This window comes from Sorex fumeus, unplaced genomic scaffold (assembly GCF_029834395.1).
Source record: "Sorex fumeus unplaced genomic scaffold, SorFum_2.1 ptg000020l, whole genome shotgun sequence".
NCBI classification, from domain to species: Eukaryota; Metazoa; Chordata; class Mammalia; order Eulipotyphla; family Soricidae; genus Sorex; species Sorex fumeus.
The window spans coordinates 11328214-11354259 of NW_026606077.1; the positions used below are offsets into that span (position 1 = coordinate 11328214).

The window sequence follows — 26046 nt, forward strand, 5'->3', positions numbered from 1 at the left end:
GTAATAATTTGCTCGAAATAGATGCCGACTGTAGGAAATGAGATATCCATCATAGGCTTGTGTTCCACCAGCTGCACAGTGGCTATTATGAAAGTATTTCAGCCTGCGCCGACCCCAGTGTTTGTGCAGTCAAGATTATATATACCCACGATCCATAGCCTGCCAGAGAGGCGCTGGTGGAGGTCTATGATAACAAAGACTTTGTGATTTATGGCTTGCTGTGAAAGCAGAGCTTGATGAGATTAAACAATTTCATAGCACAAGTGTTTCTCAAGACCTGATTTGTAGTTGCAAGCTGATGGTAAATCACATTTATATATCTGCAAGCGTGCTCAGCAGAGGACTGCAATTACAGTTTAAGACAGCTACTTTTTATTTAATTTTTATCCTGGTTTTGTCTCTTTTATATCCCCTTCGTCTGCAAACCATTCACCTTCACAAGTCCTTTTCTGGTTTGAAGGCCAAAGATTGGAGTCAATGATGTTCTTCTTGTCTTTGTGTGGGCTTGGAAGAGAAGCAGAGAGGATTTTTCACAGCTGCAGGCATACACTGGTTTAAACTGGTTGTGACTGGTGTGAACTCTTTGTTCAAGTCTTTGTCTGAAAAGAAGTGTTTCTAGTTTTCCCTGAGTGTGTACCCAAAACGAGTGGGGCCTTGGTCATCCCAGGATATAGGCCACTTTGAGTGCATAATGAAAATGGGGGCTAAGGAATAAACTGATGTATGAGCTAGACTTCAGGGTTGTAGAATAACTCAGGGGCAAACAGCTGGCACCCCTTAAATGTGAAATGTGTATTTGTGTTTCTCCTGCAGATCTGTGAAGAATAAACTCTGTAATCAGTTTATCTAACCTGTTTATGGATTATCTCTGCACTAAGTGCTGGTATTGTGATCTCTGCCCTCAAGCGGTTTATAATCTACATATCCTGTCCTGTCCTGTCCTCCCGTTGTTCACCGATTTGCTCAAGCGGGCCCAGTAACGTCTCCATTGTGACTTGTTACTGTGTTTGGCATGTTGAATACTCTCGGTAGCTTGCCAGGCTCTCCGAGAGAGGTGGAGGAATTGAACCCGGCTAGGCCGGGCTAGCTGTGCACAAGGCAGGCGCCCTACCGCTGTGCCATATAATCTACAAATGATACTTACCAAACCAGTGCCAGCTAGAAGTGACTAAACCACAAGACAACCTTAAATGGGCACCACACCCACTACTGGTGGTCACAGGGAAGGGGAGGGAGGGGAATCACAGCTGGGAAGCAGAGAAGATAAATAGGAAGAATTAACAGGATTTTCAAGGTGGGGTGTTTGAAAGGAAGGCAGTCTGGGAATTGAAATGATCTATACTAACAAAATACCTAGTCTTAGGTTCAAGTGTAGATAGGGTGGCCAGTGATCTGATAGCTATAAACAACATGACAATCACTTTCAATATATGCTTATGATGTGCGCCAGCAAGTGCTATGCATGTATCACCTTGTTAATCCTCAATAATAAACCTAGAAAGTGAACACTGTTGTGATCTCCATGTTGGAAAAGCAGAAATGAAAGGTTAGAAAGGTTAGGTATCTTGACCACAGTCTTTCAGATGCTGATCAGCGCTAGGTCTGCAATGCTGGAATCTATCAGCTCAATGTCTGTGTCTTAACTACAGGGTTTTACTGCTTTGGGATGAAACAAAGGGATGCAGCTGGCAATAAAACTGCTATGCAAACTTGTTATATTCCTAGGAGCTCAGGTCATTTCTACTTTTCTTTGTATAGGGCCAACCAAATTGGTTTGATCCCTAAAACTTGTGAATGTTACCTTTCAGAGAGAAAGGAATTTAGCATATGTGCAGTAATGGATCTTGTGATGGAGAGATTGCTCTGGTTATCTGGATCTCATATTAAGCACAGTGGTCTTTATGAGCACGGTGTGTCCGAGTTAAAAGATAACGTGGTGGGATAAAGGAAGCAGAGATGCTTTGTGCTTTGAAGATGGTAGAAGGAGACACAGGTAAGGAAACAGCCCATAAGTAAGGTGGCCACTAAAAGTTGAAAAAGATGAGGAAACACTCTTTATTCTGAGTCTCAGAAAAAACAAAACAAAACAAAAACACCTTTTTTAAAAAAAATTTTTTTTTATTAGTGAAACACCATGAGGTACAGTTGTAGACTTACAAATTTTTGTGATTGGGTTTCAGTTATACAATGATCGAATACCCATCCCTCCACCAGTGCCCATTTTCCACCACCATGGATCTCAGTATTCCTCCCACTCCCCTTCCCCCAATCCCACCCTGTCTCTGTGGCAGGGCATTCCCTTTTGTTCTCTCTCTCCTTTTGGGTGCTGTGGCAAAACAACTTTCTTGTTGACAACTTATTTTTACCACTGTAGGACTCATTTTGTATTTCTGATCTCCAGAACCATATGAGCCTCGTGTTGTTTAAGCCGTTTGTAGTAATTTGTTACAGTACCAACAGAAAACAAAATGAGTCTTAAACAATTTCCAGCCAGCTCTACAAAGAGTTGAATCTTGACCCTAATAAGATTTGTGGGGGAGGATATGAGTTTTAAGTAGAGTACTTTTCTATTTTTGTATTCTTCCCATTCTTTTCTTTTGAGTAGTCCTAAGAGCAATAGCCACTTGCTTTATTGACCCATAAATCCCCAGTGCTGAGCACAGGGCATACATAGTCAGGGGAAGATACTTGTATTTATTAACTTAGTAGGATTACTTCAGCATGTCTCCAAGAGATAGGTACTGAGTCTGTTAGGAATCCAATGTCTCCACAGCATAAAGAGGTGTGACGAAACATTTTGAACTTATAAAAAGTGTAACAGGGAACCCTGTCTATAGTTGCCTACAATTCAACCTGCACCTGTTTGTGTGGTGAGCCATAAGAATCAGAAAAAGTCAAGACTATCTAAAGACTCACTCATAGAGACTGGAGAGATAGTGCAGCAGACAGCAGAAGGTAAGGACTGTGCCTTGCACACGGCCAACCCAAATCTGATCCACAGCACCACATGCCCCCCACTGAGCACTGCTGAGTAGCACTGTAGCACTGTCCTCCCGTTGTTCATCGATTTGCTCGAGCGGGCACCAGTAATGTCTCCATTGTGAGACGTGTTGCTACTGTTTTTGGCATATCAAATACGCCATGGGGAGCTTGCGGGGCGGGGGGGGTGGGTGCGGGATACTCTTGGTAGCTTGCTGGCCTCTTTGAGATGGATGGAGGAATCGAACACTCAGATCAGTTGCATGCAAGGCAAATGCCCTACCTACTGTGCTATCGCTCCAGCCCACTGCTGAGTAATGCCCAAATATTAAAAAAGAAGCAATAAATGGAGCGATAGCATAGTGGTAGGGCGTTTGCCTTGCACGCAGCCAACATGGCCGACCTGAGTTCGATTCCTCTGCCCCTCTCGGAGAGCCCGGCAAGCTACCGAGAGTATCTCGCCCACACAGCAGAGCCTGGCATGCTCCTCGTGACGTATTCGATATGCCAGACACAGTAACAACAAAGTCTCCAATGGAGATGTTACTGGGCCCGCTCGAGCAAATCGATGATCAACGGGAGGGCCTTTACTTTACTTTACTTTATATATATTTGTTTATCCTGGTAGCAGAAAGGTAGAAAGGTTTACTATCATCTCTGGACCCTTTGTGTGTTCTGTCTGGATTGACTTCTATTTTTAGTTGATAGATCCTGTTTATTATTCTAGGTTTTATGCTCCTGAGGGTCTTTCAGCTGGAGACTTTAGGCATGGCCCTGTCCACAGAGTACAGATGTTAAACTCACCCAAGGCAATCTTTATGAGGGATGAACCAGTCCAGTGTTTTTGGCTGGAAAATCCAGGTTCAAAAATTATAGGAAAGCAGAGAGCTTCATTTTTCCCTCTAGAGTACTGGTATTAGCCTCCTAATAAAAGTTAATTGAATTTAATTTTATGTTTTAAGTGTGATGCATTTTAAAGTTCTCCCCAGTGCTAGAATCCCTCTTGAAAAGGCAGTAAATTCATATTGTTAAATTACCACATGTAATTCAGCTCAAATAAGCATATTTGGCAATCCTTATTCTGGATATGTGGGCTGCCTATGCATTGAGACTAAATCATTTCATCCCAGACAGTCTCTTTGAAATCGATTGGAGAAGTACTGTAGCTATATAGTAGATTATTCTATGTTGGTTTTGTTCTTTTTCTGGCCCTCATTCAAAGAGTTGTCATATGATACATTTTCTGTGTCCAGTTCATTCATCATTTTATAAATGTCAGTATTCGATACCCTATGGGAAGTGAACAAGACAATGAAGATTTTGCCATTGGTAATTCTTTATCATGTAACTTGCATCATCACAATACTTTAGAATGACTAATTTGTCAGCTTGAGCATTACAAAGTATCGTAGAGTGGAAGAACATATCCAGGTCTGGGAATCGGGTGATCTGGACTCAGATCCCTCCTTGTCCAGTAATCAGTTTGTTGTTTTTAAGCCTCATTTTTTTAATTTTTATTTTTTTTAAAGAGAGGCATACAAGAAAAGTCATTTTAAAAATAGCATTCTAAGTAGTACACATATGTTGAGTTATTTGGCAGTTGTGCTAAGAGGCTGCTGGAGTGAGCAGCAGTTTAGATATGTCCAAGCACTCTGGGCCGTGGGCTTGGCACCCCCATATTCAAAGGGAGTAGCTCATTTGGCAATAGTACCTCCAGCACACAGGTGGGTTGGACCTTTTTCATTTTTCTAATTTTATTGCCCTTGATCTCTATCCAAACTCATCCTGTTACTCAGAGACTGGGTCAAATTTCATCTTTCCAGGAACTCTTACTTAACCACTCTAGAATCCACAAAGATCAGTTCTGAATTCTTCAAGAAAATAGCCTGGACAGTGTATCTATCAGGTCATGCATTCTGTTGTCTTAATCTACCTCAATACTAAACTCTCTGAACACAGATTTTGCAATATTTTGGTAGCTTCTGAATAGTAGACATTTAAGATAATTGTACTGTCTACCCTGGCTAAGAAAGATAATTACAATACATTCTTCCCACTCAAGTTTTTCAATTGAGAAGAGGTACACCAGTGTACGCAATGTCTGGGGGTTACTCTTGGCTGTGCTCACGGGACCATGCAGTTCTGGGAATAGAGCCTAGGCAAAGCATGTTCTATGACCATTGAGCTATCTATCCTGCCCAAGGTAATGGATTCTCAGTTAAGCGTGTATTTTCAGTCCATTTTTAGTATTAAGTGCATAAAAATTCTATAGTGATACCAATGTTAATTCATTTCCAAAAGAGGAGAATATCCTTGTGAGAACCAAAACTCTTCTTTCTGAGCTCTGTGAAAAAAGAAAAAAAAAGACAAATAAATAAACTTTTCTGAAGAAACCATAGTCACTACCAAGCCTGCTAGATCCAATATGAACTTTAATTCCACTTGAATCTTCTTGCTGTGGTGGAATAAATAGTTTGGGATTAGTCTGGAAGGCAGCAGAATGGAGAGGAACACCCAGGAAATAAGACTTGAATCAGGAATGGTTCAAAGAACTCAGACTCTTGTTTAATTTCCATTTCATTCATTTGGATAGAATTCTTCATAAAGTCTTGGATTACTATGACCAATTGTCACATCCCCACCATGCCGGCAAATATTGTTTCACAAAGCTCTCTGGTTTATACTAGGAAATCATATTGTTGAGAAAAAAATGTATTTTCCTTTGTGTTATAGACAGATTTTTGAAAATCCCTTGAAATGTATAAAGTCAAAATCAGTCAATCTGGAAGCTTGATGGATGATGGTGGAGCCTCTCTCTGAATTAAATGAAGTTTTGTTCTCTGAAATTCTTTCACAAGAGTAGGTTTTCTTAAAAAGAGCAGCTACTGATAAGAGCTTAAAAGATAGTTAATAAGATGAGCATGCCATAAAGTTTGTCCAAGGATTGAATAAGTGAATAATAATGGTTTGCCAATGCTAGGGGGAATGAGGCTATTATGATGAAGACAGAGGTGAGATATTAAACTCCTGTAAAACTGGAGACATTCCTAGGATTTTCCTCAAAAAGGGAAAAACTTTGTCTCTCTAGTGCTGACATGAATGTTTCTGCATTTTTTCCTCACCAAAGGAGTAATTTGGAGAAAAGAAATGGAAGCTGGACCACAGACTTTACTAAATTGTTTTCCATTCGCAAGCTTTTAATATGTACAAGCAGTAAAACAGTCAGTTTTTGATGGCCTAAGATTTACCTGTCAAATCATCAAACTGGCAGAATTGGCCTGAGAGAATGTGAGGTCACCATCTTTTATAAGTATTTCCAAAATATTTGTTCTTTTTTCCATCACATCCTCATCTATATTTATAATGCAGAAAGTACTATAAGGGTTCCATAGAAATGGAGCATTTGCCTTATTCTATGTGGTGTGGTGTTAACATGGAAATAGATTTTTGGCTTAATATTAGAAAATTCTCTCTGAAAGAATACTATATCTTATTTTCCTATGACAGAGCATATTTGAGTAGATTTGATCTAAAGTTTCTAGGAAGTGTTGGGTCTAGTTTTATGAATCTTCCAATTCCATAAATCTCTTAAAAATCTTATGATTATTTCTCAAAAGTATTAAATGACAGTCCAGGAAAAGTAGATGAATAGTTATCTGGGTGACGACCTTTAAGAACTCCCTTTTAACAATGATCCTTTTGGAGAAAGTTATAGTGTAGTTGATTTTAGGTCTTAGGTTTGAACACTTTTTGGGAGCAACTTTTCCAAATAATCCTAGTTGTCTAGGAAGACAACTATGGGAACTTTCACTTCTTGATTCAGAGAGAATTTTGTTAAGAAATGCTTCTATCAATTTTTGATATGCTTAATTTTAATTTTTCTAGTCCTATTTTTAAACCTCTAGGAAAACTAAATTATTTCATTGTTTAGTGTATACTTAAAATTATACCCATATATACCTATTATCAATATTGACAATAAATTACCAATGTACTATAGGATCACACACAGCTATGTACTTCCAAATTTGACAATCGCTTGTTATTATATAACCTTCTGGGCTTAATATTTTATGTGAGGTAACTACTGTAGACTTGGTTTAGATAATTTTCCCCAAAACATATGTCTCCTAAATACTAACTTGCAAGAGACTTTAATCTTAATAAGACTAGACTAAAAAATCATGAATTTGCAACAAGACTGATTCTTAAGGCCATCATAAAAGTAATTGGTAAAATTCGTCCTATTTTTTTCTAGAAACTGTTTATCCGAGACTCTTTGCGCTCTTGTCCAGCTATAAAGGAAGCTGCAGTACTTCCTCTAAAAAAAGGGGCACGTCACTTTCCAGATAGAATTATTCTTTTCCCACTTAGTACAAAGAGATAAGAGTAGACATTGAGAAGTTGCTATAGGCAAATGTGACTTAAAGAGAACTATGATCTACCTTTGTAGTTTTAGACAAATTAATAAAGGGCTGGAGCGATAGCACAGCGGGTAAGGCGTTTGCCTTACAAGCGGCCAACATGGCCAACCCGAGTTCGATTCCTCCGCCCCTCTCGGAGAGCCCGGCAAGCTATCGAGAGTATTTGATATGCCAGACACAGTAACAATAAAGTCTCCAATGGAGACGTTACTGGGCCCGCTCGAGCAAATCGACGATCAATGGGAGGGCCTTTACCTTTACCTTTTAATATAGAACCCTAAAATCTTTTCAATCAAGGAAGAAGACTAAAGAAGACTATCATGTCATTTTAGGTGATAGCTCCAAATTTGTGGATTTGGAGTTTATTTATACTTCATCCTAACCCTGTAAATAATAAAATAAGAATATGTGTGTGTGTGTGTGTGTGTGTGTGTGTGTGTGTGTGTGTGTGGATTTTCAAGGACCTGCCAATAAGTGTTACTACTAAATCGATCCAAAGATTTTCTCTGCCTCGGGAAGGATACAACATTCATAGTCCCCACAGGATATTTGCTTTTTCTTCCTCCCTTACCTCTTTTGTTGTTGGGTCTCCAAATAAATAACACATGCACTTCATCTTTAACTTCAGATAATCAGAGTCACAGTCATCTGGGATATTGTGATGAACAATGTACATTTTATACACATGGTGTCATAATAATTTAAAATGTCATCTTAATCTATTTATGATCTTCTAATGACTGAAATGTTTTACAATTGTGGGGGATATTTTATAACTGAAGTTTTAATGGCTGAATCACTAACACCTGGCTGTCTGGAATGCTTTTCTTTTTCCCAGTTAGGCATTTAAATGCATTTTTGGAAGACCCAAGGGGTGGGATGTGACATATAAGCTCTTAAAAGGAGGAAAATTAGTTCTTGATACTTTAATGATAAGTCAGGTAAACGTTTGCATACTTGGCATTAATACTTTTAAGTGGAATAGTTTGATTAAGACCATTGGTAGGTTTTTTTTCTGTCTTTTTCTTCAAACAACTCACTATATGAGATTACAGAAGAATCCTGTACTTATCTATCTCTTAAAAAACAGTTTTCCTCAAATAATTAAAAATAAATTTAACTCAATTTCATCATCTTTTAATTTTTCTGGCTCTCATTGCTTTTCAAGACAATCTAGTTATCATTTTGTTGAGAATTTATTGTGTGCTTCTGCTTTTAGGGGGGTTAGATGTCTGTACAACTACATGCCTGTATATATTCTAGTCTGGATGAACAAACAGTTTCTTGAAGAAAGTTAGGCACATACACATGGAAATATCAGTGAACTGTACAAGCCAATGTGCAATTAAGCCCATAGTGAACCCTGAATGGATGTTTACAAAGGAAGATAGTGGCACTGAATTATCTAGCACAGGTCGAGAGGGGTCAGTACAGTCTGCCAAAGGTCTAAATTAAATAGCCACAGAGATAAGACTGCATTTTACTTGTTTCTATTTGTGTGTGGTATATATACATCCACCAGATGCTTTTCTCCCCCACTTATTATTCTCTGCCCCTCTCAAAGAGCCCTTGCGAATTAATGATGAAATTTATATGCTCAAATTTGCTGAGCAGTAAATGAAGACTCAGAGCCCTAAGAAGACAAACTCCATGAGGTTCATGAAGCTGGAGGGGGTGGGAGATCGCCTGAAACATAGGCTTTTGGGTCCTCTTTGCTTTCCCGGTTGCTTCCAGTTTTAGGGTTCCCAGCAGAGAGGATTTTAGGTCAAATTGTTGCCTTAGAATGAGTTATTTACTGGAAATATAGCTGAACTTGCAGCATCTTTCTTATGTTGTTGCTGTAAATATAATAGCAAATCTGTGTATATTTGTTTCCAATGAAGATTGACTAGACTGATGAAATAATGATAGGCTTTTTCTTCCATTTTTATCAACTAATGGTGTTCCTGGTGACAAGTTCTCATGCTTTTACTTTATGTACACTTTTGTGCTTCCACTTTCTAGGTAGATTTAGCTGATGTTTCTCACACAGTCCTGCCTTCATTGACATCAGAAAACTCTGTGTGACAGCTGACTAGTAGATTCTTCATTGGACAGTTAATACAAAGAAGCTCCTTCCTTTGTCCTGAGAAAGCATTATACTGCCACATTCTGATCTCAGTATGGTCACCTTATAATTTTGAGTGAAAATGGATTCAAAACATTGGAAACCAAGCATGGAAATGGTCATGCTAACACATTTACACAAATAAAGTTAAAATATGTAATGATATGTACTGTGTATCTTTAAAGCAAATATTTTTACTTCTCTTTCTAGTTCCACGTCTATAAGAGAAGAACTTCTCTTTCTAGCTCCATGTCTGTGAGATAATACCTGCCTTATGTTGCTCATGGAATTGGTGAGACCACCAAAAAAGAAAAAAAAGATATTTAGAAAATATTGTTTTAGAAACTATTTGCTGAAACATTTAGAAGTATAATGAAGTATAATACAAATAATCTCCTGGTTTTTTTTATATCATTCCAGATAAGTTACTCAAAAATATCTTCTTCATGGTATCATATAGTTGATTATAGGTCACTGGTATTTTGGGCCACATCATAGTTTAATTTTTTGAGTTTCAGCAAACAAATAGTTTGATTTTTTTTTCAAGTTCAGGTCTGAAGGAGAGTTCTACTAGGAGTCAGGGTTCTTTGTAATTAATCAAGTTAATGAGGCAAAGGTCATGAGTTGAGTGGTCATCTGTGATTTCTGCAAAATTGTATGGTACCCATGTTACCTCTATCTTAGGTATATGATTTTAAGTAGGATATGAAAAATATCCTAGTTATCATCTATCTCTCACTGTATCTCTGAGAAATTACTTCAGATTTTAAATCTATTTAATGTCCACTTTATTTTAATACCATAATCTGTTAGAGCCTGGCAAGCTCCCCGTGACCTATTCGATATGCCAAACACAGTAACAACAAAGTCTCCAATGGAGACGTTACTGGGCCCGCTCGAGCAAATCGATGATCAACGGGAGGGCCTTTACTTTACTTTATTTTACATATTATACAGTTATAATTAAGCAGTTCAAATTCTTATTCTCTGGTTGAATGTGGTAGCCATTCTTCAGCCAGAGTATTATATTTGACTCTTCTTATTTCTATTGGTAATAATGTTTTTTGAGCTTTTGTAGTAAATACTATTCCTCCGCCTCTCTCGGAGAGCCCAGCAAGCTACCGAGAGTATCTCGCCCACGTGGCAAAACCTGGCAAGCTCCCCGTGACGTATTCGATATGCCAAACACAGTAACAAGTCTCACAATGTTACTGGACCCGCTCGTGCAAATCGATGAACAACAGGAGGACAGTGAGAGTGACAGTAGTAAATATACCCTAGTGGTAAGGAATTGACAAAAATGGGTGTTCTGTGACTGGTTATGCAAATGTTTGTTTGTAATTTTATATAGCAGCTTGGGGGTATCATTATAAATGTAATCTTAATCTCTTAGGCTGATGACTAAGATGCAGACTTTTTCTTTATGTCTAGGTTTCTTTTATATTCAGCTTTTCAGGAAAAATAGGTTAAGAAATAGGTCTCATTTTCTCTCTTTAAATTTTTGGATTAAGTTAAAAGAATTCTTATTGGTCGTTTTCTGTTTGCTAATTGCCTCAAACTCCGCTCTTAGGGGAGAAATGCCATTATTCATCTAAGCATACCTTTGTACTAGCGAAGTCACTTTTTGGTATCATCACAGTTCTTAAAGAACTTAAAACATTTGCCATATCTCTTTTCCTAAGGCGTAGGCCTTATTCATCTGTTTTAGCTTCACATTTGAATTTGTCCTTATCCTTGGTCTAATAAGATTTCTTGTAAGGTGCTGTAAAGAGCCCTGGCTACTGACTTTCAAAGCACGAAGTTGGGAAGTTCAGGATATACTAGAGATCATAGTTCTACAGTGGTCTCAGTAAGCTAAAACACTACCTGATAACCATCAGACAAAATGTAATGGGAATATAAGTTTGTTATTTAATTTGGGGGGGTTTAGGGGGCACATCCAATAGTCCTCAGGGCTTCCTCCTGGCTCTGTCCTCAGGAATCACTCCTGGCAGACTCAGGAACCATATGGAGTGCTAGGGATCAAACCCAGGTAGGCTGAGTGCAAGGCAAGTCCCCCTACCCATTGTACTATATAACTCCATACCCCAGAGATTGTATGTTTCATGTCCTAGTTTTGTATTTTAAAAAATCAGTTATAGATTTGTTTGAAATGTGTGACTTGGTAGTTTTCACATCAAAATCCTCAGAATATTTTATTAGATTCTGTGGGAACCACATATGCTAAGTCTTGTGAAGGTATTGACCATTTGAGTGGATGAAATGGAAGCTTGGATCATGATTTTTCATATTATGTGTCTTCTTGAGATCTGTACAGTTTACACATCACCTTGATTTCTATATTCAGCACAGGGTTTCATGTTTTAAGAAAAAAAAAACAGAAAAATTAATGGGCAGAGATCAGAAGAGGTACCTGACTAAGTAATGTTAAACAACTACTTAGCCTAGGATAGAAGAGATAGCATAGCCAGTAGGGCATTTGTCTTCCACGTGGCCAACCTGGGTTCAATTCCTCTGTCCCTCTCAGAGAGCCCGGCAAGCTACCGAGAGTATTCCAATCGCATGGCAGAGCCTGGCAAGCTCCCCATTCGATATGCCCAAAACAGTAACAACAAGTCTCACAATGGAGATGTTACTAGTGCCACCTCGAGCAAATTTATGAACAATGGGAGGACAGTGCTACAGTGCTACAATAAGACACACAGAATCTTCTTTTAAATAGTCAAAGTAGTATTGTGTTAATAAGGATGTAGACTTACCCTGAGGACAGGGAGGAGAGTTTTGACATAATGTGAAGAGGAAATTTTTATTAGAAGTTTTTATTAAACAATGTTAGCTTCCTTGAAAAGAAGTGGATATTGATGTTACGGGAAGTGTGAGAACAGAGCTGAAGGACCATTTTAGCAAGAGAACATAATAAAGACATGTACAGCTACATGGAAAACTGGACAGGCCAGCCTCCATGTCTGTAGCCTTTCCTCACCGAACAGTGCTGGTGTACTAACAATGTCAAGGTTGCTTACCTATTCTCGTTCATTCTTTTATTTGTATTTGGGTTGCCATATAGAATTCTAACTTACAAAAATGCAAGTCCATTTACTTAGATACTAAGCGAACTTTGAGTACCTTAAAGATATACTGTTTTTCATCTACACCTTTGTCATCTCTTTGGGCATGATCTCTGCTTTCCTTCTACAGAAGTGGATTGGGTGCATGTCAACCAATTCCATTTTGTTTACCTTGTGTCCTATACAGTCACTATTGTGAACAATTCTATAAGAACATTCCTTATTATCTCTTACCTCCCTTGCATAATGGTATGTAGTAATTATCCCCTTATCCCACAGTCCTCAGACCCCTTTTCCAGATTCTTTCTTTATCGTAACTTGACTCTTTGCACTATCAAACCCTAATTCTGAAATGCAAGCCAATACCATTTCCTTCTTATAGTTCTCTCTTACTCTTCAGCCATCACTTTGCCTTAGTGCTAATAAAATGGTATAGCGCCTAATTATTAATAAATTTTCAAGTCTTTCAACTTCATTTCCTGGGAATATAGTTTGGAATCAGGGATTTTTGCCTTACTTGGGACTCATGAATATGTGATATTGACTTACTGATTAAATTACAGATATTATCACAAAGTAAAGCCAGTGGGCTAAAAAGGATTGTACCCTGACTCTGCTATCATTGTACAAGTTCCAAACTCATTTAAGTACAGAAAGTGTCATCAATCGTGTTAATGTGTTAAAGAACTAGTTTACTTATTACCAAGATGTCCTTCTAAACCTTAGCTCTGTCACATCTGCATAAGACGGAGATAGCATTTCTAACAGAAGTTCCTGGAAATCTGTGGAGCAAAGCTACAGGCAAGTGTTTATGAACTTGTAGGTTCATTCATAAGGTAGAGATTAATTCCCTGTGTATCAGTGGCTTCCTTTTTACAGCTGCTTATATTCTAAATTTGATTCACATATCAGAGTTACTCAAAGGGTTAAGTTTAAGTCATTCACCAAACCCAACAACTTAGTGATTTTAATGGTGTGATGTGTTAATAGCCATACAGCTGTTATTTCTCAGCCTCTTCCTTATTGAGTTAGACACTACTTAGCAAGCTGAGTTCAAATTGTAAACAAATTATTTTTGCATATGGATCAATGAAAATTTGATAAAGTTTATTAAAACTGTCTTTTGGACCATGCAGTGCTGTTTTCTCTCATGGATATAAACCAATGTCATTAGACTGATCCATATTAACTAAATTGAAGGGTAGAGAACATTTTTGGTCATTTAAAAGTAGTTTTGGTCCAACAGGTGGTAGTGAGCCAGCAACATAACTAGTTAAAAATTATAAATTAGTTTATATGTACATTCCAAAATGATGCCAAGAGATCATCTGTCCAATATGTTTATTTTTATTTTTTTATTTTTTAATTTTTACTAGTGAAACACCAAGAGAGACAGTTGTAGACTTACAAATTTTTGTGCTTGGGTTTCAGTTATACAATGATCAAGTACCCATCCCTCCACCAGTGCCCATTTTCCACCACCACGGATCCCAGTATCCCTCCCCCATCCCACCCTGCCTCTGTGGCAGGGCATTCCCTTTTGTTCTCTCTTTCCTTTTGGGTGTTGTGGTTTGCAAAAGAGGCATTGAGTGGCAATCATGTTTGGTTTATAGTCTACCTTCAGCATGTTTCTCCCATCTTGGGAGGATCCTCCCAACACCCTTTATTTGGTGCTCCCTTCTCTATCTGAGCTCCCTTTTCCCCTAGCACCAACATGTTTATTTTTAGTGCTTAGTATGGACCCTGGCATATTGTAGGAACTCAACAGAGATAGCGAGTGAAAGATTGTAATCTCAGGTACAAAGATAGGAATTGACGCACTGAATCAGGCAGCTGGTGAAGGTCAGACTCTTAAAGAACAGAGAGCTCTCAACTCTCAGCCCCATGCTCTTATCACTCCACTGAACTGCCTTCCATTGATTCATTGCCTGAAAAATGTCTTAAATGTCCCACAGATACCTTCTGCCTGTTCTCATGACAATCTGTTTATATTGCAATAAATGTTATCTTAATCTCAATTGATTGACGAGTTCTTAAAATAACAGCACTACCCAGGTTTCTGCTCAGATTTTAAATCACTAATATTCTGTGCTTTGGAAAGCATTTCGGTAGTTAGTCTGTATTTTGGATGTAGTTTTGGCAGCTCAATGGCAATTGGAAATACTGGTAGGGCCTTCTACAGGAAGGGGTCAAGTGTTGGTAATTAATAATGTAGAGAAGATACCAGCAATTAGTGATGGAAGACCTATATTCTGTAATTTTGCTGTTCTTTGTATATTTGAAGTTAAAACAAGAGGCTAGGGGCCAGAGAAATAGTACAGTCAGTAGCACACTTGTCTTGCACATAGCTGGCCCAGGTTTAATTCCCATTACCCATGGTTCCTTGTACCACGTTTGATTCCCAGTACCCGTTGGCCCCTGAGCTCAAAGTCGAGTAAGCCCTGAGTACTGCCAGGTGTGGTTACTGAATTAAAAATAAAAATGAGAAAATAATAAGATGGGCTGGTTTTGGGGTTCCTGTGTGACAGCATTTGGGAGAAACAGCTCTTGGATTAGAGAAGTATGTACATGGGCCTTGTAATAGCTTTGTTGGCAAGTAGGAGGTTCTGTTGAACTCTGTTTAGAACCATTCTCTATCTGGAAACATGTCACTCTCCCCAGAAAGTGGAATTCTAAATATGGCAGCTGGTTAGGACTGGAGCCTCGGTGACTTCTGAAAGTTATAACAAATGGAAGTCATTATCACCACTGCCCCCCTTTACCTTTGTGCTACTTGAGGCAGAAAATGATTCCCCTTCACCCCCTTGGTTTGTTTTGGAGTCTTTCATCCAGAGAGAAAGGGATTAGCCTATGGCTACAATAGTGCTTTCAGGGCCTTTTGGCGTGCTGCAAATGTTTACTTATCCAGGTACAAATAGGTAAAAGTACATCGTTAAAGCTCCCAGCTGCAAGGTCATTTACCTTTTTAAAATTCAGCCGCATGTGCTGACTGAAGTCGAGGGCTTGCTGGTATGAGCCATTAACTGCCTGTTGTATGTAACCTCTCCTTGTCTTACACACAGCTGCGTGCGAGCTGCTGGTGCCTGCAGCCAGCCCACCATGCATGCCTTGCGAGCAACAAAAGCAGTTTAACTTGTGATCGCTGATCATATGATCCACTTACAGGGTGCAGGCTCAGTCAAGTAGAACTGGTAAATCATTAAAAATGCACCTCTGTGCTGTGCCTGCTGAGTAAAACATCATGCTAACATCTCTTCCTTCCACCCCCAACCAGTTAGCCGTGCGGGGAAGAGTTGGTACCAGCTCCGTGCTGGAGAAATCCCATGTCTCTGTAACCTAACATGGTGAGAGATTGCCAACCGCTCCCAAACAGCCTGCAAGGGGAAGACAGGAAGACTGAAAGCATCTGAAATGGCTGCCATCTTTTCCTATTCTTACACATTAATTCAACCTGTGCATAAGAGCCTCCTGTAAGTCAGGTCGGGTACTGGTGCAAAATGACAAAAATGGGAAAAGAATTGGACGTCCACTAGTTACCAGGTGCTTTTATTAAAGCACACACACATATCAAGTGCTTTGCAACCTTCAGAGGTTTAGGCAAACCAATGAGGAGATGATAGTTTGCATCCTGAACAATGAACATAATTTCATTAAAGAAACAAGTACAGGGAATAGCTTGAGCTGTGTTTCATTTTCTGGAGTTCTCTCCTCCAAAAAACATAACTTTCTACTCAATTTCTTTATAGACCTTAAACAATTATTTTGTGACCTCATGATGGAGTGTCAAACTGAGTTCTCTCTTCTTCTACTCACCTCTTATTGCTATGTGATTGCTTCTGATTTCAGGTTGCTTTCTGCACAATAACTTTCTGATTCCTCTCTGGACCATTGCCTAGAGGTCACCCCTAAATGCAGAGTTGCAGGAATTTCTCTAATCTCCTGGTATCCTCATTCTAAAATACTAACCAGAACTACCCTTTAGCTGTTTGTAGAAATGAGCAATCTCGTCTTATAGGAAAACATCCATCTCTGTGCTGCAAGAAATGGAAGTCTGAGATTCAAGTTTTACAAGTTCAGATACAATGGATCAATTTACTCAGCTTCTTGATTTATATCTATATAAAATAAATGCTACTTTTCAGCTCTTTGTATCCCCAAGTCAACTTCCAAAGAAATGAGAGAAACTCTAAATCCATTCAAAAACTAGAGTAGTTAAAGCAAATTGAGTGTGAAAGATGTATTATAATCTTTTCCTTGAAAAGAGCTTGGCATTATGAAAGAATTGAGAACTTTTAAAAATGGGTGTCTTCATCAGAACCATATGTTTTAAACCACCTTCTTTTTGATTGGTGGTGCTTAAAGAGTTGTATTTGTATAAGCAAAAATATAATGTGAGAGTCATTTTGGTATCATGTGTGGGGTACACCTCTAGAAATCTAGACAAATAGTCCAACTACTTTTGGTGGCACTTCAGGACAATGGCACATATTTTAAACTAAGGCAATGGTTACAGAAGAATAGAGAGTTCTTCAGGTGGAAACCATTTTGAAAAGTCAGGCTATTATTATCATCAATCTTGAAGGAAATTCTACCCTGAGTCATCAGTCATCGGGGAAAGCATTTTGCCTCTTCAAGTCTCTGTTTTCTCATCTGTCTAATAGAGGTATTAATATCTTCTGAGCATCATTCACCTGGTTGGGAAAATCAAATGCTATAACAAGTTCTCCGTCTCTCTCCTGGAACAGATGAAATTGCTTCCATTGTGCAACCCTCCCTAGGCATTTGGTTTGGCGTCCCTTTTAAAGCATTACTCTTGATTCTTCTGGTTATTGTAGTTGTTATCCTAGGAGGGATCCCACTAGACTCTAACTAGACTCTGTGGTGCTTAAAGCCGTAGAACAGTTTATGCCTCTCCGTATGGAGCAAGGGGCTGCTGCTTGAGTCAAGATGACTTGGAAATACTCAATCAAAATGAATTCCTAGCTGGGATTCAGGTCCTGTTTCCTCAATGTGCAAATAACTATTGACCCACCCCAAATTTTTCCTGGGAATTCAATAAAAGAGCCTAGTATATTGACCTACTGCAAGTATATTCTAGATGTTCATAAGCATGAGGCTGCTTCTCTTCTTTATACACAGCCGAAACTTAATAGCTGTTTCTGCACCAAATGAACTTTTTTGATGAGGAGGAAGAAATTCATTTTCCTTTATTTCTTGTTTTGATGTTACTGAGAAAGATGGCCCATCTCTCAGAATTAAATTGGAAAAGCAAATACAATTTCAAATATTGATATGAAGTCTTTTCAAGGTTTGGAAAAACATAAATGCAAGTTTTCTTAAGCTGCCATTATGCTTGTCAGTGAAATTAGCATGTTGTTCTAATCGGGATCATCTGCAATTATAAACAAGGAAATAAGTCATGATGTTGGGCTGGAGCGATAGCACAGCGGGCAGGGCTTTTGCCTTGCACGTGGTTGACATGGCCGGCCCGAGTTCTATTCCTCCGCCCCTCTTGGAGAGCCCGGCCAGCTACTGAGAGTATCTTGCCCGCACGGCAAAGCCTGGCAAGCTACTCGTGACACATTTGATATGCCAAACACAATAACAAGTCTCACAATGTTACTGGGCCCGCTCGAGCAAATTGATGAACAACAGGAGGACAGTGACAGGACAGTGACAGTGACAGGTTATGTGAAGCAGCTAAGGAAATAAGTTATGTTGTTATGTGAAGCAGCTTATAAAATTTTACATACATGTGAGAAGAATCATTTGAAATCTAAAATTGCCAAGAGGAATAATTAGGAGCCTCAGAACAGATCTTTGTAATGTGACAGCAGCTTCTAAAATATCCCACAGGACAGAGAAACGCAAGCTGGCTTGACCTATATCTTTAATAATACAGACCATTGCCCTTGGATTGAATCTAAAGGGTAGGACCAAGTGCTTGCTTCATCATGTTTTAGGAAAAATTGCCAAAGTTTATTTATGAATTCTCCACACAATAGCCTCTTGCTTTGATTATGAACCAACAGAGCTTTCTAAGTAGCAACCCCCCCATGCAAAATTAAAAGAAAAAACAAAAACACAACTTCTACAGAACACAATTTTTTATATTCTGTCACGCTTGGCAAAAAGTATTATGTAAACCCCAACTTAGACAAATGGCTGGGTGAACAGTAGAAATAACCTTTTGTTTAATTAGAAAATAGAGCTATATGGGACAATAAAAATGGTTACTGCTGCCCTCCGTCATTGTTTAATAAATATGATCGTGCTACAGATAATGGTAAGTGTTATTTATTTGTGCAATATCACACACTTGGTAATTGTTCATGGTATTGAGAGTCACCCTGTGTGGAGATCATAGAAGTTTCAGAATTTGTTTCTTAGATCCAAGAAAAGAAACCAGTAAGTAGTTTACTTAAAATGCCCCTGGTGTCCCAAGGCCAGAGTAATGTATCTGCATATTTTCAGTCCCTCTGATGCAAGCGCAAAATCTCTCTGGCAGTGTCTGGCGCCTATTGAACTCTGGTGGGTTATTTTGAACTGGTTCTTCTTCTTCTTCTTTTTTTTTTAGAACAGAGCGCCCTCGGGTCCTCATGGAATGTACTTCTCAGCAATGCCATTTCATGTTCAGTTCATATTTCCCAGCATAACTAAATTTAGCAGCCTTGCTGAGAGGAAGAAATGGGCCAAAGTTTCCCACCTGAGAATGTGTCCAGAGGAAGACAAAGTTCTCTGTGCTGTTCTCTCTTGAGGACCAGCACATGGGATCAAGATCACAGTGAATTTCTTAGCATCTGTTTCAGCATCTTCCTGGAGGGTTGTTGAGTAGAAAAGGCTTGAAGGTGCCGGCTAGATTTCAGGGTCAGTTCCATTTTATGTTTTACTATGAAAACTTTCATTGTAAGACTGTACATACATTTTGGGGTCATCTGGCTAGATTTATTTTATTGCCTAAAGCAGCTCACACTTGGCTTTTTTCTTTCTTTCCTTCTGGTGGGGGGTCAGGGGTGTCTGTTTTCTTTAGTGTTGTGTTTGTTAGAGTCAATGCTTCATTTCCTGTCTTTTCAAAGAGATATTTGTGGGTTTTGATGCTGGATGATTTATTAGGATGGTGACTTCAGGGTTTTCCAGTCTTCAGTGAATGTGAGCTATTTCCTCAGACCCCTATGTGAGCTCAAGCACTTCTCATAACTGAGCAACCCACAGCAAGGCGATGCAATGCGAATTTATCCTGCAATATTTTTTGCAAGCATCTATTTTCCACAGGCCTTTCTAGAAGTTTTTCCACATACTACCTTTATAAAAACATAGAGTGTCAAAAGGAAAACATAAGCCAACAAAACTCCTTTTCTTCACATAATTCATGTTAAGCTTCAAAATCCCTGAAAATCCCCAATCTCCTTTGGCAGTCTGGTTCCCACTCTCTAACTTTCCTCATCTTCCCCTGAAAGAAAGAGAAAAGCGTTTCTTCCGAGACTGATACGTTGTAGGCCGATGCTTAGCAACGGCATTCCTGTGCTTTAAGTAGCTGCAAGCCCCTAGCTGAACTCTTTGATGTGACTGTCAGGGCAGATTTATTTTGTTTTAGCACATTGTCTACTTGTCCAGATGTATCAGGAGATAAAAAGGAGTCATGTTTACACTCTTCCCTTTTTTTCCCTTTTTTTGAGATGTAATTAAATTGTGTTTTTGATGAGTCTTTGGGAGCTTCCAGATGAAGAAAACAGGAATTGGCTGAAGTAAAGGGGGGTTGGGGGAAAAGGAGAACTCACTTGGCAGAAAGACTACCTGGTTTGATCAGAGAATAGAGGCTTGAGTGGCCGCTGGCCTGGTGCTGTCAAGCTACAGAGTTTGGGGTTTTGTTCTGATGTTTTGCTTCCACTTCTAGGGAAGTTTGAGCAAGAGGAGGTGAGATTTTCCGCCTGTGCTTACTTCATCTAGCCAAGCTTTGGGAAGGTTTGCAGTCCTCTCGCCTCCTCTCCCTGCACGCACATGTGTGCTCGCGCGCACGCACGCACACACCCACATACACACACACACACACACACACACACACACACACACACACGGCCTGAACTACACTGTCTTCCTTTCTCCCTTCTTTTCCTGCCCACCTTCCTACCTGACTTTCTCTGTCTCTCAAGTTCTTCCTGTTTCTCCTTTTCTTCTTTCTCAAATCACTCATTTCCTAAAATAGCATGTTTATGGGAGATAGATGTCCATCTAAAGCTAATGAAATAGTTTCACTCCGGGGATCTTGCATAAACTGGTCTGCATTGAGCAGAATGAATTGAATTCTCTCCAAGTGGGATGGATATGCCTTTGATTTTTATCTTTTTTTTTTTTTTAATGCCGACATTGAGTAGCACCATTCTGAGTTCTATTAATGACCTAGGGTGAGCAGTGAGTAGCAGGAATCCACCATTTCCTACTGTGGAGATCTGGCAGACAGGGGTTTGAAACTGCAGCTGGAGGAAGCACTCCATTTGCATCCTAAATAGGTTACGCTGCAGCACCCCCTTCTGCCAGCCAAGTCCTGTGACAAGGGAGCTGCACCTCCACTTAGATTTCTCTCCTGAAGGCAGTCTCTCTCACAACAACTCTTACTAGCCCTGCCCTTTGGACCCTGCAGGAGCAGACCTGCAATGATAAAGAATATTCACACCTCCTCTCCTGGCTCATACCCATGTCATTTTAGTTACACTTTTTGTTACTCATTCATCAGGAAAGGAAATATTAAGTTAAAGACAAGGCAAGCAAGCACTGGGTTGTGGAGGTGGCTCAAAGAACTGAAGGACATGCTTTGCATGTGGGAGCCCAGGTCTGATTGCCCAAAAGCATATCATGGTGCCCCAAGAACCACCCTCACCCCCCCTCACACACACACATACAAACCAACCAAAGAGATAAGACTCCCTGCGATTCCTAAACCTTGAACTCCTAAACCTTGAACCTGAGACTGACCTCAATGAATGCATCTGAAAGACAGGAGGAAGTTTTGCTTTTTCTTGTTCTCAAGGGTCTGCAGAGGACAACTTGGAGCTTTGTGTGCTGTTTAACAAAACTGAGTTTACTATGGGATAAGATGGGAATGAGGAGGGACCTAGAGTTAGTGGTGGATGAAGACTCTGGTGGCACATGTGGTACAGTGACATTGCACACCGAAAACATTGTTAGCACTATTGTAAGTCATGGAGTCTAAGAGAAAACTTCATCATGTACATGAATCAGTGGGGCAAGACTTGAAATGTACATTGTGGAGGGGTTACCAGTTTTGGGCGGTGGATGTATGCCTTTTCCACGTTCAGGAACACTGATGGTGGGAAGGGGAAAGATCTGACTTTCAGGAGGCCAGGAAAGCTGTCCTGAAGTAGCCAACTATCTCGAAGAGGGAACCTCATGCTGGTAAGAGCTGGAATTACGAGCAACGATATGTTCCAAGAAGAAAATAGAGGGCCCTTGGAATTATGTGTCACTGTGATGTCAGGGTAGTGCTTCTGAGGGAATAATGTATGAGTTGATACTCAAAAGGTAAGAGGTTAACTAGGTAGAATATGTGGGGGCAGGAGTTTAAAGGTTAGGCAGAGATTGTAAGTAGAATAGGGTTTGAATGCTGAGGAGCAGGAAGAAGGCCTTAAACTCATTCCCCCAGAGTAAGGAGTCTGCTGAAGGAGCAATCAGGGACCTTTTGCACAGCTTATGGTGTGTCTTATTGACCCCTGAAGCAAGGTAAATCATTACAAGTTTTAAGGATAGGGTAGCATAATCAAATACTTCTTTTGTTTGTTTTTTTGGGGGTCACACCCAGTGATTCTCAGGGATTAGTCCTGGCTCTGCACTCAGGAATTACTCCTGGTAGTGCTCGAGGAACCATATGGAATGTTGGGGATTGAAGCCAGATCGGCCGGGTGCAAGGTAGTACTTCCTGCTGTACTATTGATCTGGTCCCCTTGGTTTGGTTTTGATTTGAGGGACACACAGTAGTTCTGAAGGCTTACTCCTGACTGTGCTCAGAGGTAATTCCTGCTGGTGCTCAGGGAACTATATGAGGTGCCGAGGATTCAAATGAGGGTCAGCTACATGCAAGACAAGTGCCTTATTCCCTCTACTATCCTTCCACTCCCTATAATCAAGTTATTTTAAAAGTATATAATGCACAGTCACTCTGAGCATGACATTATGTTGCTTTGTCAGGAAATTAGTCCTTTCTAAAACAAATTCACTCAGTTCATTGAGATCCATAGTAGGTCTCTAGTAAAGGTAAGGATGGGAGGATATAGGTTGAATTTAGGAAATACAGTGGAGTTTGCTTGCAACTGGCTGTACTTGCTATAGTTCCGTCCTCATGGAATCTTTGCAGTTTACTTCAGGTGTGGGTCCTGTGTACCCATCCAGATTGTTTTACTTGCAGAGTCATTAACTTTCGCATTAGTTGGCTATTCAAACACAGAATGACCCAGGAAGTGGGAAAGACCGGTTTTACTTTTGTATATAGGTTTTCCTCTTGGAATCTTGGCTATTAGATACTTGGGAAAAAAAGAAATAAGGGTTTATAGAACATATGGGGCTTTCCTGTCTTCCAGTTGGTTTGGAATATGGTGATGTAGCAAAATGGTACTAAGAAAAATGAAGGAAAATAGTTTAATGGATTTCTCTTTTGAGAAATATCTCCCAAAAATGTTTTTACTTTTCAAAATTTCCCTCCTTTCCCCCCATCCCCTTCATTCCTCTCTTTCCTTTTTTATTCTTAAAATTTTAGCATTTAGGTGGTACTCAGTATTAAAATATGCTTAGAGTAGGATTTATCATTGGGGTAAGCTTTGAGCATACTTTGTCAATAACTGAATCATACCAGATTACAATGTGTTCAAGAGTTGAAGATGAAGATTTTATAGGCAGGTGGTAGTATTTACTTAGGATATAAATCTACAAGTCAAGTTTGCATTTGTCCTGACTACTGGGAGAATAAGACTGCTAAAATAATTAGAAATATTTTACAGGACATAAAACCTACTGATCTGCTACTTGCTTAATAACTTTTCATGAAGTACACTCTTATATATTTGAATCTGGAATATTTTAAGAAAACATCTTTACACACATATGTATATATAGTTAAATAAGTGGTACTTTTGACATCAAAATTATTGATGGTATAAATATTTTAAAAGACCTTTTAAATAAATAACTTTGTGATGGGTTATGAAAAAAATGGAAGAATAAAACAGAAAGGAATAAAAATGTTGGGGCATTTCATAAAATATGACATTACAGCACCATTTTTCCCAGTTTTTCTTGGCTCTATTCTACCATTGCAATTGTGAAAATTAATCTTTAAGAGTATGGGGGTAATATTTCTATGTAGAGAGTGGTGAGGCTACTCCACTATTTTGGATATCCAGAATAGATAGGTATCTGATTTTTGCTACTTGGAGAAGATTAAATAAAATAAAATCTTCATGTAGAATGATTAGTAAATGAGAATTAATTTTAACTTTGCAGAGAAATACTGCATTTAATACTGAAGTCTTCTATCCTTTCCTCCACAGTCAGGATCATGCACTGATCTATATGCAGTCATGCTGCAGCCCTTTCAGAATTCAGCATCCAAGCTGTATGGTTTTTCCTCAAGTTTGAGCTTTCCTTATGTAGATACTCAAACCATGTAGACTCTAGCCCAGAAGAGTAGCGTAGGAGAACATTTGAATGCATTTCTCCTTGGTTGCCATAATGGGTATGGTTGATTTGCTTAGTAGAAAATCTAAGCTGCTTTTATCATAGATTTCCAAGGAGATGGTACTGAAAACCTAAAGAGAGTAGCTGTTCCTAGAACCACAAAAGTCCACTAATGCATCCTAACTCATATGTGACACAGATTATCAAGGAACTACTAAGTGTCCTTGTCTACTAAGAGGACCAAAACCCTAGATTCTTGGATGCTTTCAAATGTCAAGTATACTTAACGTCTTTTTTCAGAAAGAGGTAAAAAGAGGACTGAATTCAAGGAGGTGCCTTTGAACATTGGAGACATGCATTAGATTAATTTTTCTAGACACTTGAAGTTTGTGTAGATTAGTATGAAAAGTTTTTCAGATGTGGTTCCACAACTCTTCCCTGTGCTAATGTTTTTGTGTTGGTCATAGATTGTTCTCTTGTGGAATTATATTTTGGGTGGAAGGGGCATACCTGGTGGTACTAGGAGTCACTCCTAGTTCTGTGCTCAAGGATGATTTCTGGTGGGCATAAAGGACCCTTTAGGGTACAATGGGATCAGATCTAGGTAGGGTACCTGCAAGGCAAGTGCCCTACCCACTTTTCTATCATCTACCCTCAGTATTAATTTTTCAAATGTAGACAAAATGGGCATGGTGTCTTATCCCAAGTGATTAGGGTCAATAATTGCTTGATACATGCTGATTAGTAACTGAATACATCATGCAGTTTCTGAATTATTAAAGAATTAATAAGCTGAGTTTAACTCTATTGTACAGTCATGTGTATACATGAGAATGTGAAATTTTACACAAAAAGATGCCTGTCCTGTCTGAAGGTTTGACACTTACTCTAGTTTGTGGTGCCTTTTTTTCATATTATGCCTTGACACCACTCCATTTCTTCCCTCAGCTGCCATTGGCCTTTTCTTTCTACTGTTCTCATTTGATTGCTCTTGCTTTTTAATATTCTGGGGCTAATCAGCTTGCTAAAACATAATCTTATGTGAAAAGCTATTGCCAACTAAAAACATGAACATTTACAAACATGAAATTTTGAATGCTTGTTTGTGGAAGATTTTGCTGCTGTGGAGATGAGTACTCTATTGGGCTGTTGAGTAACAGGTTCAATTTTACTCAAAGATGGTGATGAGATGTTTTGAATGGTTAGTTTGCAGTAAGGGGCTGTAATATTTATGTAGATCATTGTCTAGTTTTGAAGGGAAATTTGTTCTTTTGCCATGTTTGTGTCGATTACATGTAAATTAACATGTAAACAAATTCATATTATGGATTCTTGAATATTCCTAGGAACTTTCAGGACACAGGGCTACTTCTGTTGCCTTTCAGAATGGCACGAGGGTAGGTCTAGAGTTCCTGGAAGGTTGCATATGGAGACACTGCAGTGATGTGGAGGAGTTCAAAGCTCAGAGATAGGAAGTCCTGTTAAGATTACATATCTGAATCCAGCTGCACAAAATTATGTATGCTTTGATTCATTCAGGGCCCTCCTTCATCATTTATTTTTTAAAAGCTTTTGAATTGGATTTTATGACTTATAAGCAAATCACTTATGACTTATTTGCTGAACTATTCAATAAGGGATTCTACTATCTACCCTAGAAATGTGATGACTTGCCCCAATATAGTCCTAGCAGTCAAGAATTCTTAATTATGTATGATTTTAATCTTCTTTCCTGACAGTCTCTCTGTAGTATGAATGACAATATTACCTCAGCCTCCCCCTAAAG

The 26046-nt window shown here is 39.1% G+C and overlaps 1 protein-coding gene across 1 annotated transcript in view; it reads left to right on the forward strand.

Annotated features, from left to right (window-relative positions):
- LRMDA (leucine rich melanocyte differentiation associated) overlaps positions 1-26046 on the forward strand; it is a 635497-nt gene that overhangs the window by 367474 nt on the left and 241977 nt on the right. The gene's annotated exons all lie outside the window — the stretch shown is intronic.